This window comes from Pinus tabuliformis, chromosome 9, assembly GCF_031772625.1.
Source record: "Pinus tabuliformis cultivar Carrire ecotype Pingquan chromosome 9, CPIR1, whole genome shotgun sequence".
Taxonomy (NCBI): Eukaryota; Viridiplantae; Streptophyta; class Pinopsida; order Pinales; family Pinaceae; genus Pinus; species Pinus tabuliformis.
Genome location: NC_142307.1, coordinates 618,948,404 through 618,962,461, shown reverse-complemented (window position 1 = coordinate 618,962,461; position 14,058 = coordinate 618,948,404). Strand labels below are relative to the sequence as shown.

The window sequence follows — 14,058 nt, the reverse complement described above, 5'->3', positions numbered from 1 at the left end:
AAAATAATAACACTTAGACTTAAAATGTTTTAACCATAACAATTTATTTTTTCAATTACTTTTTATAACAATAAATAGTTTCTTTTTAACCATATATCATATATATTTTTCATTGAAATATTCTACTTAAAACGAGAATTGAAATATTTCATTATTTTATCTAAAATGAGGATTGAAATATGTTCCTCATGCATCACATTATCAATATTAAAGTTTTTTTTGTAATTAATATATTCTTAAATACATATAAATATTGCTTAAACTTACATATTGAAATTTCCTTCTTATTACTCTTTTTTAGTAATTGAAGAATTTTACGTTCAATCACTTTTTTTTTTGGACATTGGAATATTTTGTTACAGTGAATATTAAACCTTCTTTTTATATATTCTCTTTCTATATGTAAAATTAATATTAAAATAAATTAACTCATTTGGATATCCAAATAGTTTATTCAAGTTATATAATGAATTATTTGGATATTCAAATAATTTATTCAAGTTATATATTGAAATATTTGTAAAAAGTATAGGAGTTATTTATTTTTTTCATAACCAAAAGTGAAAATATAAGTTTTTTTTTTTTTATTTTGATTATTTTATCTCCTTCAAAAATTGATATAAAATTATGTTGCTTCACACGAGAGTGAGAGTGAAATATTTTTACCACACATTTCCAAAGCGAAAGTAGGATTATTTATGTTTTATAATTCTTTTAATTAAAACTAACCAAATATGTATATTCATTTTTGTTTTTTATTATAGCCAACATTGTTTCTAATTTAGAGAATATTTTGTTTTTAGTTTAAAAGGGAAACTTGCCAACTCCACTTTGAGTACTAATGGCATCACACATCCCCTCATACTAGGTCATAGAATACACTTCTCAAAATAATAAACAAAAGTAGATACTAAAATAATCAAATCATTCTCTTATATTTCATCCTTTTTACACTATTTTCAAATCCATTGTATAAATATTTTTAATCATCCTTTCAAAATTAAAAAATGATTATTTTTCCAAATTTTCATTTCCACATCACCCTTCACCAATTTCAAAAAACAACCCTTAACCCAATTTCAAGAAACAAGTAGAACTTCATTTTTTTGTTTGTCGACTTGGCTTTTTGTTTGTCAAGATTGATAGAACTACATGGTTGTTCAAGGTATTATATACAAACTTAAAAAAATAAACAATGTGAAGTGACGTGACTAATTAATGTTCAAGGTATTATATACACACTTAAAAAACAAACAATGTGAAGTGATGTGACTAATTAATACACTAATTTCAATATGAGCTAATTATTACACTAGTTTCATTATGAGAAGTGACTAATCGATACACTAGTTTACATTTTCATGTGATTAGTTTTAATTTTTTCTAAATAGTCTAATTTTGTATGCTTTTTGATAACATAGTTTGAATCATTCAATTGATTATGTTGTCTTTTTATGTTTTATTTGATTATGTTATTTTTTTATGTTTTACTTAGATATAATATATTAAATTAGATAAATGATGTGGGATAGCCAAAATGGTGGGAAATCATGGAGCATAATGTAGTTTAATAAATCTACACATAGATGGGTAAGATATTCTATTTGAAAATTTTAATATAGAATTTTTATATGTCGTAGATTAATTGATGGTTAAAGATGGTAGGAAGGATTAAATGGTTAACAAAGAAGCAGCAGAGAAAAGGTTTTGAATTATTTTGAATGTGTGGTTATTTAGGTGAATTGTATAAATTAGAATTATATGTAAATAAAATAAAAAGATTAGATTGTATATATTAAAAAAAAAATATTAGATTAGATAATATATATGAAGAAAAAATTTCAAATAAATTTTGGATTGAAATGAAATTGATTAATGATTATAATAATTTTATAATTCTTTACTGATTGAAAAAGCATTTGTGTTCATTTATTTATTAAATATTTTTTATAATTTTAAATTTCTAAGATTTAAAATAATATGTCGATTTATGAACATTTTTACCATCTAGATTATACCAAGTTCACGCTTTGACCTTGGGAAGGTCAAATGGCTTAAACGAAGAAAACTACTTCCAATTACATCTTGGTTATCATAAATAAAAAGTAACTTCATTGCGAATAAAAATTACCTCGTCGCGAAGGTGTTAAAGTATGGTTCATCTCACTAATAATAAAAATGAATAATGACAAATTCGGATGACCGAGGGCGATCAACTGAAAGTCATAATCAAGTGAAATTCACAACAACACAAGAAATATGGTTTGTAAAACTCTAAAAGTACACAAATTTTGAAATATAAAAAATTTGTTACAAATAAATTTGTATTTTTTATTTTCATAATTATTAATAAAAAAATATTAGAATTTAATATTTCATAAATTATATGATAAATAATTTACGAATCAAAAACAAGCCGAACCTTGCTAAAAAGATGCTTGAAGTATATCTCATAAAAACAATTTTCAAATCTTTATTCAAATACAATCTCACGCTTTGGAAGCTTTCTAATGTCATCGGGGATCACCATCAAATTATATCCCCAAAGATTGAGATACTTCAGATTTTTAAGTTTTCCTATTCGGTATGTCAACGATTTTAACTTTTTACAACCGTCCAAATACAAGAATTGAAGATCTGAAAGATTACCAATCTCTTCACAGATATCTGCAATGTCAGTGAACGCCAAATGGAGATATTCAAGTCGTCTCAATTGCCACTTTGATGTTGGCAATGATTGTATGGCCGTGCAATGAAATCCAATACCCTTAATGAGGAAAGGTTGAGTAAAAATGCTTCTAGAATTTCTTTCAATCCCTCATTCACTCCCAACTCTAAAGAAACTAGTTTGGGACATCTCAATTCTTTTGCCGGCAAAAACTTCATATCATTTAGAAAAACTGATATTCGCCTGCAATCATCCGAATTTGGAATGTCAGGGAAATGTTGAAGACATTGACCTGCCCTCAATACAGAATTCTCTTCGTTCTCGCCAATATAAATTACCATGTCGTGGATAACATCGTGAACTCTAATGACACCCTTTTTGTCACGCCCCTACCCTGGCGGCACTTTTCCAACTGCACGGTGGGGTGCAACACCACCACCCACTTTCTTTTTAACAATACTTGTAAGTGTGGACTACACCTACTTTCTATACTTAGTTTATTTTTCAACTTTACCAAGTACTTATCTTTCGTTAACACAGCAGAAACATTCACATTACATTCATCATCATCATCATTATCATTTTAACCATAAAGTGCACAGCGGATATAAACCGGGAGGGGCAACTCCCTGCAATATGAGTCTGCCCAAACAATAATGATAATCTTCAATTTTTACAAATTTACAATCAACCTGCAAATTTTACACTTTGGATTGCACACTGTGCAACCTCACCGTTTCACTGGGTAGAGGCACCCACCGGTCTCCTCCATCGTTCCTTCGTTCAACAAGTCGTTCACCGTTCACTGAATGCCCTCGCTCGCCCTCGGTTCGTTCAATCGAATGCCCTCGGCTTGTTCAGCCGGACGCCCTCGCTCGTTCAACTGAATGCCCTCGGCTTGTTCAGCCAGAGGCCCTCACCCATTCACCCGAACGCCTTCGCTCGTTTCAACCAGCGCCTTTGCCCATTCACCCAAACACCCGCAGCTTGCTTCACCTGGCACCTTCGCCCGTTCAATCGAACGCCCTCAGCACGTGTCAACTGATGCCTTCGCCCGTTCAACCGAATGCCCTCAGCTCGTGTCAATTGACGCCCTCGCCCGTTCAACCGAACGCCTGCAGCTCGTTTCACCCGATGCCTTCGCCCGTTCAGTTGAACACCCTCAACTTGTGTCAACCGACATCTTTGGCTCGTTCAGCCGAACGCCCTTTCCCATTCAATCGAACGCCTGCAGCTTGTTTCACCCGGCGCCTTCGCCTGTTCAGCCGAACACCCTCATCTCGTGTCAACCGACGCCTTTGCCCGTTCAACAGAACGCCCTCAGCTCGTGTCAACTGACGCGTTCGGCTCGTTCAGCCGGATGCCCTCGCCCGACCTGTGGTTTGCACTGCCTGCGGCCACCCGAACGCTGCTCCACCGTTCTGCGGTTAGGTGGTTCGGCCACAATGCTCCGTCTGCACCTTCGCTAAAGTTTCAGCTCACCTCCTCTAAGTGAGCTCCCACTTATTGTTCGCCAAGACACTTAGAAGAATTTTCAATGATGTTTTGCCACCATTCTGCTCGCTCCTTTATATGGCAGTTGGCCCTCCGGTTGGGGTGTCAGCCCACCACGCTTACCCACCGTTTCTTCCAACTTGCCCGCTCCATTGTGTCAACCCATGGTGTGGGCGCCCATACGTGGGACCACCCATCATATAAGTTTACCACGACTCCTCAACACTTAGTCATTTTATTCGAATATGACTTTCGTGTTTCCCACAATTTAGCCAACTCGTCGCACCATGCGAGCACGCCCAACTCGTTGGTCACACCTCCAGCTCGTCCCTCGTCCATCGTGTGCCCTTCGCTAAATGCACCGCATCGCACAATGACCTAGGGGCCGTACATCCTCCCCCACCTCGAGTCATTGTCGACCTCGACAATTCTCCATCCTAGCAACCATCCATTGCTAAGACAATCATCCACACCACTGTGTATATGGGTAATCTAGATGTCCACCACTCGACCTTCTTCACGCCATAGATATGCCACTACTCTGCAAGGAACCATGTGCTGGTACCCCTCATGTCGGTTATTAGTTGGGTATCTAATCCAACCATGCATCACCTCCACAAAAACACATTCCCCTACATCATCATGACTGTCCACTGCATGCTACCTGTAAATCTGCGTCATCTCACCCCTAGATGCCTGCTCAAAATGTTGGAGACTCATTGCCATGAGCAGCTAACAATGAGCCTCATCCCCATGATAGTCTAAGAAGATGAGGAGGGAGCAAAGCCTGAAGGCTATCCCTCACTGATCAACTCAATCCACCTATCTAGATCCTCCACTTCTAATCTCTGCAAGCATGCCTTTCGATCCTCCGTCTGAACATTCAGCCTCACATACTCTTCATCAACATCGTTCTCCACTACCTCCAGCCTCCTAGATAGATCTAAGATGCTATCCGACAATGTCTTGATAACCTGTGACTGCTCCATAAGCTATTCCTCTGCAACAAACAACTGCTTATAGATCTCTTCATCTCGTTTCCCATTCTCCATATTCATCGCTGTCAATTTACATTCGGGCTTAGTTACTCCTACGGTCGGAACACTGATAGGTACATCCTCTCGTCTATCGTAAATGTACAATGTATTCAAATGGGAAACAACCATCACTTCGAATTGCTTCATAAACTCCATGCCTAGTACAGCCTCATAGTCATCTATCTGCACTATAGTGAAGTCAACTCTCCCAATCCACTCACCAAGTGTCACATCCACCTTTTCAGCTACACCGATCATAGAATTCGGAGGAGAATTCACTGCCTTCATTTGTGCCTACACCGGTACAAACTTCAGTCCAATCCTTCTCGCAGTATTCTCGCTCATAAAGTTGTGAGTTGCCCCACTATCCACCATAGTGAGTACAATAGCACTACCAACCTTCTTTTCGACATACTCCAACCTGTTTCTTTCCGTGTCTCTCCTTGAGATAACTTTTGTAGCCACTGCAGCTCCCAAAATCTGCATAACTCCTACAAAAGTTTCTTCTTTCTTCTTCGTATTGGCTTGTGCCAAGGCAGCCACTTTTGGTCTTGAAGGACAATTCTTCACCATATGTGGTTCCTTACAAATCCAACACTTCAACAGTTTCTTCGTTTTCGACTTATCATACGATCTCAGAGTCTCCTCTTTCGTAGGTTTCTCTTTTGGTTTGTCATTCCTTTCCTTCTTCTCATCAGAACCCTCATCATAGTGTTCTACCAAACGAACCACATCAGCGAATGCCTCCTCAAGTGTTTTTATTGTTTGCCTCTTCACTTCATTCTACGCCCAAGGTTTCAACCCTATGATAAAGTTGAACACCTTGTCTCTTTCTGCCATGTTTGGAAGTTCCAAAACTGCACTTGAGAACTCTCAGTGATATGCCTGCAGACTTCCCATTTACTTTATGTATTTTATCTCCATCCTTACATCCCATGTTTCGTCTTGCAGACTAAAATGAATTTGCAAAGCCTTCTTCATGTCATCCCACGAAGTTATGTCTTCAGCATTTCCATTGGCAATCTGATCCATCCTCCTTCGCCACCACATCTTAGCATCCTTCGTCAAGAATTGAGTAGCTACCCTCACTTTGGTTTCCTCATCAGACATCCCCAAGTGCTCCAAGTACTATTCCATATCCCATAGAAAGTTACCAAGAGTTTTCGCACTCCTTGTCCCATCATAAGAATCTGGCTCTTTGACTTTCACATGAGCCACACCTCCACCTGAGTTGTGCCCAACAACCCTCTTTAAAACCATGATCTCATTCTGAGCATCGGCAAGAGCTTCCTGCAATTTCAAAATTTTAGCCAAACCTTGATCTCTTGCTTCACCAGTCTTCTTTACTTCTTCTTCCATTTGTGCATACTGCCATTCAATATACTCATATCGAACCTTGAGGTCCTCGAGCTCCCCTTCCACCTTCGCATAACCTTCCTGAACTTGTATGTTCTCGACTTTCATCGAAGCCATATCAGAAGAAAATTCCTCCATACGATCCAATACCCTGTCAAAGAAAGCTTCACCTGCATCCTTGCTAGATTCACCTGTCACAACATGAGGTTCCTCCACCATTTCTGCCATTTTCCTTCTTTGTGATCTTGTATAGACCATCCACCAAAGTCACCTGCAAACCTGAACCACCTACCAAGTCTTCAGACTTCTTTTCCTCGTATCAGTACCTCTGATACCAACTATCACGTTAGTGAAGTTTGTATCAACTTCTTCTTCAAATTTGAATCACCAAAGCCCGCAGAATACAGACCTCTGATACCACTTGTCACGCCCCTACCCTGGCAGTACTCTTCCAACCGCACGATGGGGGCTGCGGCACCATCACCCACTTTCTTTTTAACAATACTTGTATGTGTGGACTACACCTAATTTCTATACTTAATTTATTTTTCAACTTTACCAAGTACTTATCTTTCATTAATATAGCAGAAACATTCACATTACATTCATCATCATCATTATTATCATTTTAACCATAAAATGCACAACGGATATAAACCGGGAGGGAAACTCTCTGCAATATGAGTCTGCTCAAACAATAATGATAATCTTCAATTTTTATAAATTTACAATGAACCTGCAAATTTTACACTTTGGACTGCACACCGTGCAACCTCAGCTTTTCACCGGGTAGAGGCACCCACCGGTCGCCTCCACTGTTCTTTCGTTCAACAAGTCATTCACTGTTTCACCGAACGCCCTCGCTCGCCCTCTGTTCGTTCAACTAAACACCCTCGGCTCGTTTAGCCGGATGCCCTTGCTCGTTCAACCAAATGCCCTCAACTCGTTCAGCTGGACGCCCTCGCCCGTTCACTCGAACGCCTTCGCTCATTTCAACAGGCGCCTTTGCCCGTTCACCCGAACACTCACGGCTTTCCTCACCCGGCACCTTCGCCTGTTCAGCCGAACGCCTCAGCTCATGTCAACCAACGCCTTCGCCCGTTCAACCAAACGCCCTCAGCTCGTGTCAACCAATGCCCTCGCCCATCCAACCGAACGACCGCAACTCGTTTCACTCGGCGCCTTCGCTTATTCAACCGAACACCCTTAGCTCGTGTCAACCGACGCCTTCAGCTTGTTCAGTTGGATGCCCTCGTCCATTCAACCGAATGCTCGCAGCTCCTTTCACCCGGTGCCTTCGCCCGTTCAGCTGAACACCCTTAGCTCGTGTTAACTGATGCCTTTGCCCATTCAACCGAACGCCCTCAAGTCGTGTCAACCGACGCTTTCGGCTCGTTCAGCAAGATGCCCTTGCTCAACCTGTGGTTCATGCTGCTTGCGGCCACCCAAACCCTGCTCCACCATTCTACGGCTAGGTGCTTCGGCCCAAATGCTCCACCTGCACCTTCGCCAAAGTTTCAGCTCGCCTCCTCTAAGTGAGCTTGCACTTATTGCTCACCAAGACACCTAAAAGAATTTTCGATGATGTTTTGCCACCATTCCGCTCGCTCCTTTATATGGCGGTTAGCACTCCGGTTGGGGTGTCGACCCACCAAGCTGACCCACTATTTCATCCACCTCGCTCCCTCTATCGTGTTGGCCCATGGTGTGGGCGCCCATACGTGGGACAACCCATTATATAATTTTACCACGACTCCTCAACACTTAGTCATTTTCTTCGAATATGAATTTCGTGTTTTCCACTGTTTAGCCAACTCGTCACACCGTGCGGACGTGCCCAACTCGCCAGTCACACCTCCAGCTCGTTGCTCATCCTTCATGCTCCCGTCGCCAAACGCGCACAATGACCTGGGGGCCTTACACTCTTTCACCTAGAATAAGCAACGACTTTCAAGTAACTTTACATAGCTTTCCCCGTCTTTAATACATAGTCATACTCCACATCTTCTTTCGTCATAAATAGGCCTTCTGTGATCCATGATTGCACCATCATCTCCACCAGCATTCCAGCGTTTTCACTGAACATGCCACAGTAAAGAAAACAACTTCTCAAATTAGCATCGGGCAGACTATCGTAACTCCATCTCAATCGTTGATACAAATCTCGATTAATTCGAGGATGAGTAACTGGAAAATTTAAATCCACTTTTTGCATCTGCTTTAAAGCAAGCTTCCACTCATCTACAGCTGTGTTGCCCATCATTTTTGAGGCTATTACACTTATTGCCAATGGCAACACTTTGCACTCCTCGGCCACCTGTCGTGCAGTATTTTCTATATCCTCCTTTGTTCTTCCCAAATTCCACACCCAATTGTTTTAGATAGAGTGCCCCCCCCCATGTCGTCTAAGACCAAAAATAATTTGTTGGTCTTCATATATGTACACAGCTTCATCTTTCCCATGTCAGGAGAACAGTTGGTGAGATCTAAATGAATTGTAGAAGCAATATCATTTTGCATCTACAGAATTGGAAACTGAGCAACTGTAACCCAAATTACATGATCGAAAACATAACTAACCTTGGTGTTGTAGACTTTTTTAAGCAATGTTGCTTTTCCCACACCACCCATACCGTATACACCAATAATGCGAACATGGGGAGCTTCCAAAATCCATATCTGTAGCTGTGCCTCGGCAGATTTTATTTCCAATCCAACCAATCCGATGTCGGGTTCATCCTGAAGTAGTATGCATGTCTGTTGTTGTGCATAGGATGCAATGTTCTGAGCACTGCAAAACACGGAAAAGTCGGTTCTAAGCTAATTATGGAGCTCAAGAATAGTTGTGTTCCACTCTTGGATTTTCTTAAAGACATTGGGCTTGCACACGAGTGACTCAATACACTGCTGTAGCCACAGGCGTTGTGAATGATGGATCAAGTCCCTGGCCTCTCCAACTTTGCATTGCATCCTTAGCAAACAGTTCTTCAGAGAATCCGGTGCCTCCCTCTGCTGATTTTGAAATTGAGAATTGATGTCAAGCAAGAGGCCTTTCACACGATTTAACTTCTCTCCCGAAATCTCACGGTTGCCATCTAAGTGAATTGCATCGTCTATCTATTGGATGACTTGTTGGATGACTGGAACAAAAATAACGCTGCTAGTAGTGTTACTTGCGGTTCTCGTTACAATCAGTGATCAAATTTGAAGGGCAGGTCTTAATTTCATTTAGAAGGGTACACATCTAGGTCGCACTTCTATAATGAAAAGCATAAAAAAAAAAAGCAATTCAATTGACAATAGTAAATTATTTTCAAATTTCTTTTTATTTTTTTACAAACAAAAAGATACTACTACGTCAAAAGCTGCATTAGTAAATGAATTAATCTTGCATGTGTGAATGAGAAATATAACCACATAAGATCATATTTCACAGGCCTTGAACTCAGCCACAATTGAACCAACTATAGGGACAAAATCATAGTTGGGAAACTGCATATGAGTACAAAAAATAAACATATAGACATAACTACATCTTAATGAAATTGAAATAAAAATAAAAATACAAAGAAACAAAAATACTTATATTAAAATTATATGGAAGGTCTCATTTATAAAATTAAAAATAAATTCTAGCTTATATAGGAAGTATCAGTGTAATTCTAGCTTATAAACTTCAAATTTGACCAAATCACTATTCTATTGTCTATTAAAACTCTTTTGGAAAGCTGAGACTTCCAATATTTACACATCTCAAATTATTGGAACTACAGTCCCTATACTTGGCCGCAAAATTGATCTAAGATAGCTTCTTCTTTCCGTTATAAAACTTTCACAGTTGTGGTCCTCTAGCTTAACATATCTTGTGCAATATCCTGCAATGATTACATTCAATACGTGTCAGAAAAACTTCACATACAAACTTGAAAAATATGGTTATGCTTTCATTTACAAAAGGAAAATGGTATAAAACTAAAAAAATCACTTACCAAAATGGTTCATTCAAGTGCTCGATAAAGTAAGACAATGATGGTAATAAACACTGAAACTTACTAGTTCTTTCAATCTATTTTCATAGTGGAAGAGGTTTTCGAGTTTTCATCTCTTTCCATTCATCATAAATATCATTCCAATCTACCTGATTTAGAGCATGAGGTGTACTAAGAGAGATAAACATTAACATATCCAATGTTTTTAAAGAAAGCCTTGACCTGTCTTCCTTTTTTATCCGATTTAATTTTGAAAAACCTCTTTCACAAACTGTTGTACTAGCCGGAATAACAAAAATTCCTTGCCATAGCTGCATTCAGCATGGAAATCCTTCAAACCATTCAATTTCACCTCCACATAGATCCCATGCTCCAAACATATTCTTTTGGGTAAGATTTATACATAGTACATATAAATTCATCCATTTCACCCATACATTTAATGTTGTCCACAACGAGCAAGCCTACAACACTAAATTTTTCACATAAACATGTCAACCATCTTCTTGTTTGAGAGTCTCTGTCATCCATATCCTCATAATAATTACGAGGATTAAAAAACTTAGCTGCATTAAAAATATGTAAATCTGTGAACCTTGCATTTAGAGAGTCAATCACCTTCATTACAAAAGCCTTTCCCAGCATAATGTGGTCATCTAGTGTCCCTGATCTTTGTGACTTTGGAAAACTCTCAAACCTCAATTCATGTACATGTACTATACCTGTGCAATCTGTAAACTCAAGAGTGGCTTGTTGTGTTTTATTTAAGAAGGATGATGTGTGCATTGCAGCTACCCCAAATGTGCTTTTTAGAATCGCTTATGACGCAAGCTAATAGTGATATCCAAAGTTGTTCCAATAGATGTAATGTCAACATGATCCTCTTGAAACTTTTGATTCAGCTTATTTAACTCAATAAGCACATCTGCAAGTAAGTGGATGCAAAATTGAACTTGAAATATTGTAGCCATCTCATACATTTTTTTCTCCACTAACTCCCAGTCCCTTAACAAAGCAGGCATGAGCTTAACGAGTCTTTCCATGACTTTTCCTCTAGAAAGCCATCTAATATGATGAATTTGTAACACTTCTAGCCTTGTGATTTGAAATGACTCCATTAGCTCTTTCAATTCTCCATGTCTTTTAGTAGATTTCCCTAACCATGAATAGATCTTGTTTGCAAACTTATCAATAGCTTGCAACTCTTCAAAATAAGATGAAGCATCATTAGCTGCTAATGCTTCTCGATGAACTATACAGTGAATATCTACTAAGTGAGGGGCATGTCGACGAAGCTTAGTAGATAAACCTTCACGAATACCCCTCATGGATGATGCTCCATCAGATCCAAATCCAACTAACTTTGTCATGGATAGATTCATGTCTGCTAAAAGAGATGTCACAGCATCATACATAGACTGTGATGTTTCATCCCTACTTTGTAGCAATTGTATGAATTTTGTAGCACATGGACCTCTTCTTTCATTGGTCAAATATGTAATATAAATAATCAAATGTTGCACCATAGTCCGATCAGTGCTTTCATCAACTAAAAGTGAGTAATATGGACTTTGGAAAATCTCATTTTTTAATTTTTTTCCAATATATCTCCTTAGCAGCTTCTAGAAAGTCTTTTCCAGATGTTGTATTTGTATATGCTGAGTATTCATCTGTTAGAGGCATGTGAGGAGTGTTTTTATACCTATTCAAGTCACAAATTGGCTTATATACTTCCAAAGGTAAATCATGTATTGCAACAAAATACATGTTCTCAATAACTGATATAATTCTCTCTTTCTGAGCATCAACCATTAGTTCTACATGTTTTGTAATTGGAAGAGTACTCCGTTTACTTTCTCCCTCTACAAGTTGCAAAGAAAATTTATGAGCCTCTGATGTTGCATGGATGTTTAAAGCACTAACTTGAAGGGTTGTGCTTCTATCTTTAGCAAATGGAGTTTCCCTTTTAAATTTTACACACCATGAACATTTTATCCTTTCAACACCATCAAAATCTTTTACAGCATAAGCCCATGGAAATCTCAGCTTCCATTTGGACTTGAATGTTCTTTTGTACCTCTTCAAGAATTTCTGCACTATCCGATTCATGGTCCTCATCCACATGATCATACACTTCATTTTCAGAAATATGAAGTTGATTAGAACATTGAGAGATACCAAATGCATCGGAAAGTGAAAGTTGTTTCAGATCCTTTTTGGGGCGACCAAGAGGTGGCATTTTATACCTATAATCAACAAAACAAGAAATATAAAAATATAAATTAATATAAAAATACATAATATTATTTGAAAATAAGACAATATACAACAAAATTCATATGAAAACTAATGAAAAGCAACAAATAGATCTCACACACATAGGTCTGTTGATCATTGAAGTACTTGATTTGTTAGCTTGTCAATTGATAATATTATGTAAATTTGCCACGTTGTTCTATTAGTACGCATAGAGTTCAAAATGTGCAAATAACTTATATAAGGGTATAATTTGTTGATGAAGGCTACAGATGATGCTACTCTCAGACATTTTCTGCGTGCATGAGATTTGAATGTGGTAAAAGCATCTGAGCTTTTCTTGAAATATCTATAGTGGAAGTGAGCATTTGTGCCCCTTGGCTATATTCTAGAGTCAGAGGTCTCCAATGAACTCAGGAAGAATAAGATTTTTATTCAAGGCCTGGACAAACAAAGGCGCCCCACTGGAGTGATTCTCGCTGCAAGGCATAATGCCTTCGACAGGGATCTTGAGGAGTTCAAACATAAGTAGCATTGGTAAACCGTTGCATTCCATCTAAATAAATATTTTAAGTCCTATATTTATAAATCATCGGATTTCTGAATGCTTTGTACTTGTTGATGTATTGGGGGGCGCTAACTTATTATTCTCTTTTTGCAGGGCTAGTTGTCTATGGTTTTGACAAAATATGTGCCTGGTAATTTCTGAAAGAGGCAAATCATAATTTTACCTATATAAGGGATTTTTGTGGTATTCGATGGATAGTCCATAGTCTTAATATTCCAATGATATATACTCTGATATTAGATTGCAAAGGAAAAATTCAGAAGATGGTTGTACTAAAAATAATGCTTATTCAATCTTTGCAGTATGCCAAGAGGACAGGAAAAGTTCATCATCTTAGCAGATCTCGAGGGTTGGGGGTATAAGAATGTAGATATTCGTGCCTACCTTATGGTGCTTGAAATTATGCAGGTGAGCTTTATTAGCAAAAGCCGAAAGGCAGGTCCCTGATTAGTCATATATGTTATTTAAGATCATTCATATATCAACGCTTACCAAAATTTCATCAACGGTCGCGAGAAAATCTTATTCCTTAGACTTGGGTATTAAGCTCAATTCACACTAGTTTATGGTTATGCCGGGCAGCCTGGCATTCCTCTTTTTTATTGGAAACAAAAATGGTCAGTTAGATCATTTTGTTAGTGTTTTTTTTTCTAGGTTAATTTCTAGAGAAAAAAACCTGTATTATTATTC

General features: G+C 38.1%; 1 pseudogene; it reads left to right on the top strand.

Moving 5' to 3' along the window:
* The first annotated feature begins 13,059 nt into the window (after positions 1 to 13,059).
* On the top strand, positions 13,060 to 13,815 carry LOC149150103 (uncharacterized; annotated as a pseudogene).
* Positions 13,816 to 14,058: the final 243 nt, after the last annotated feature.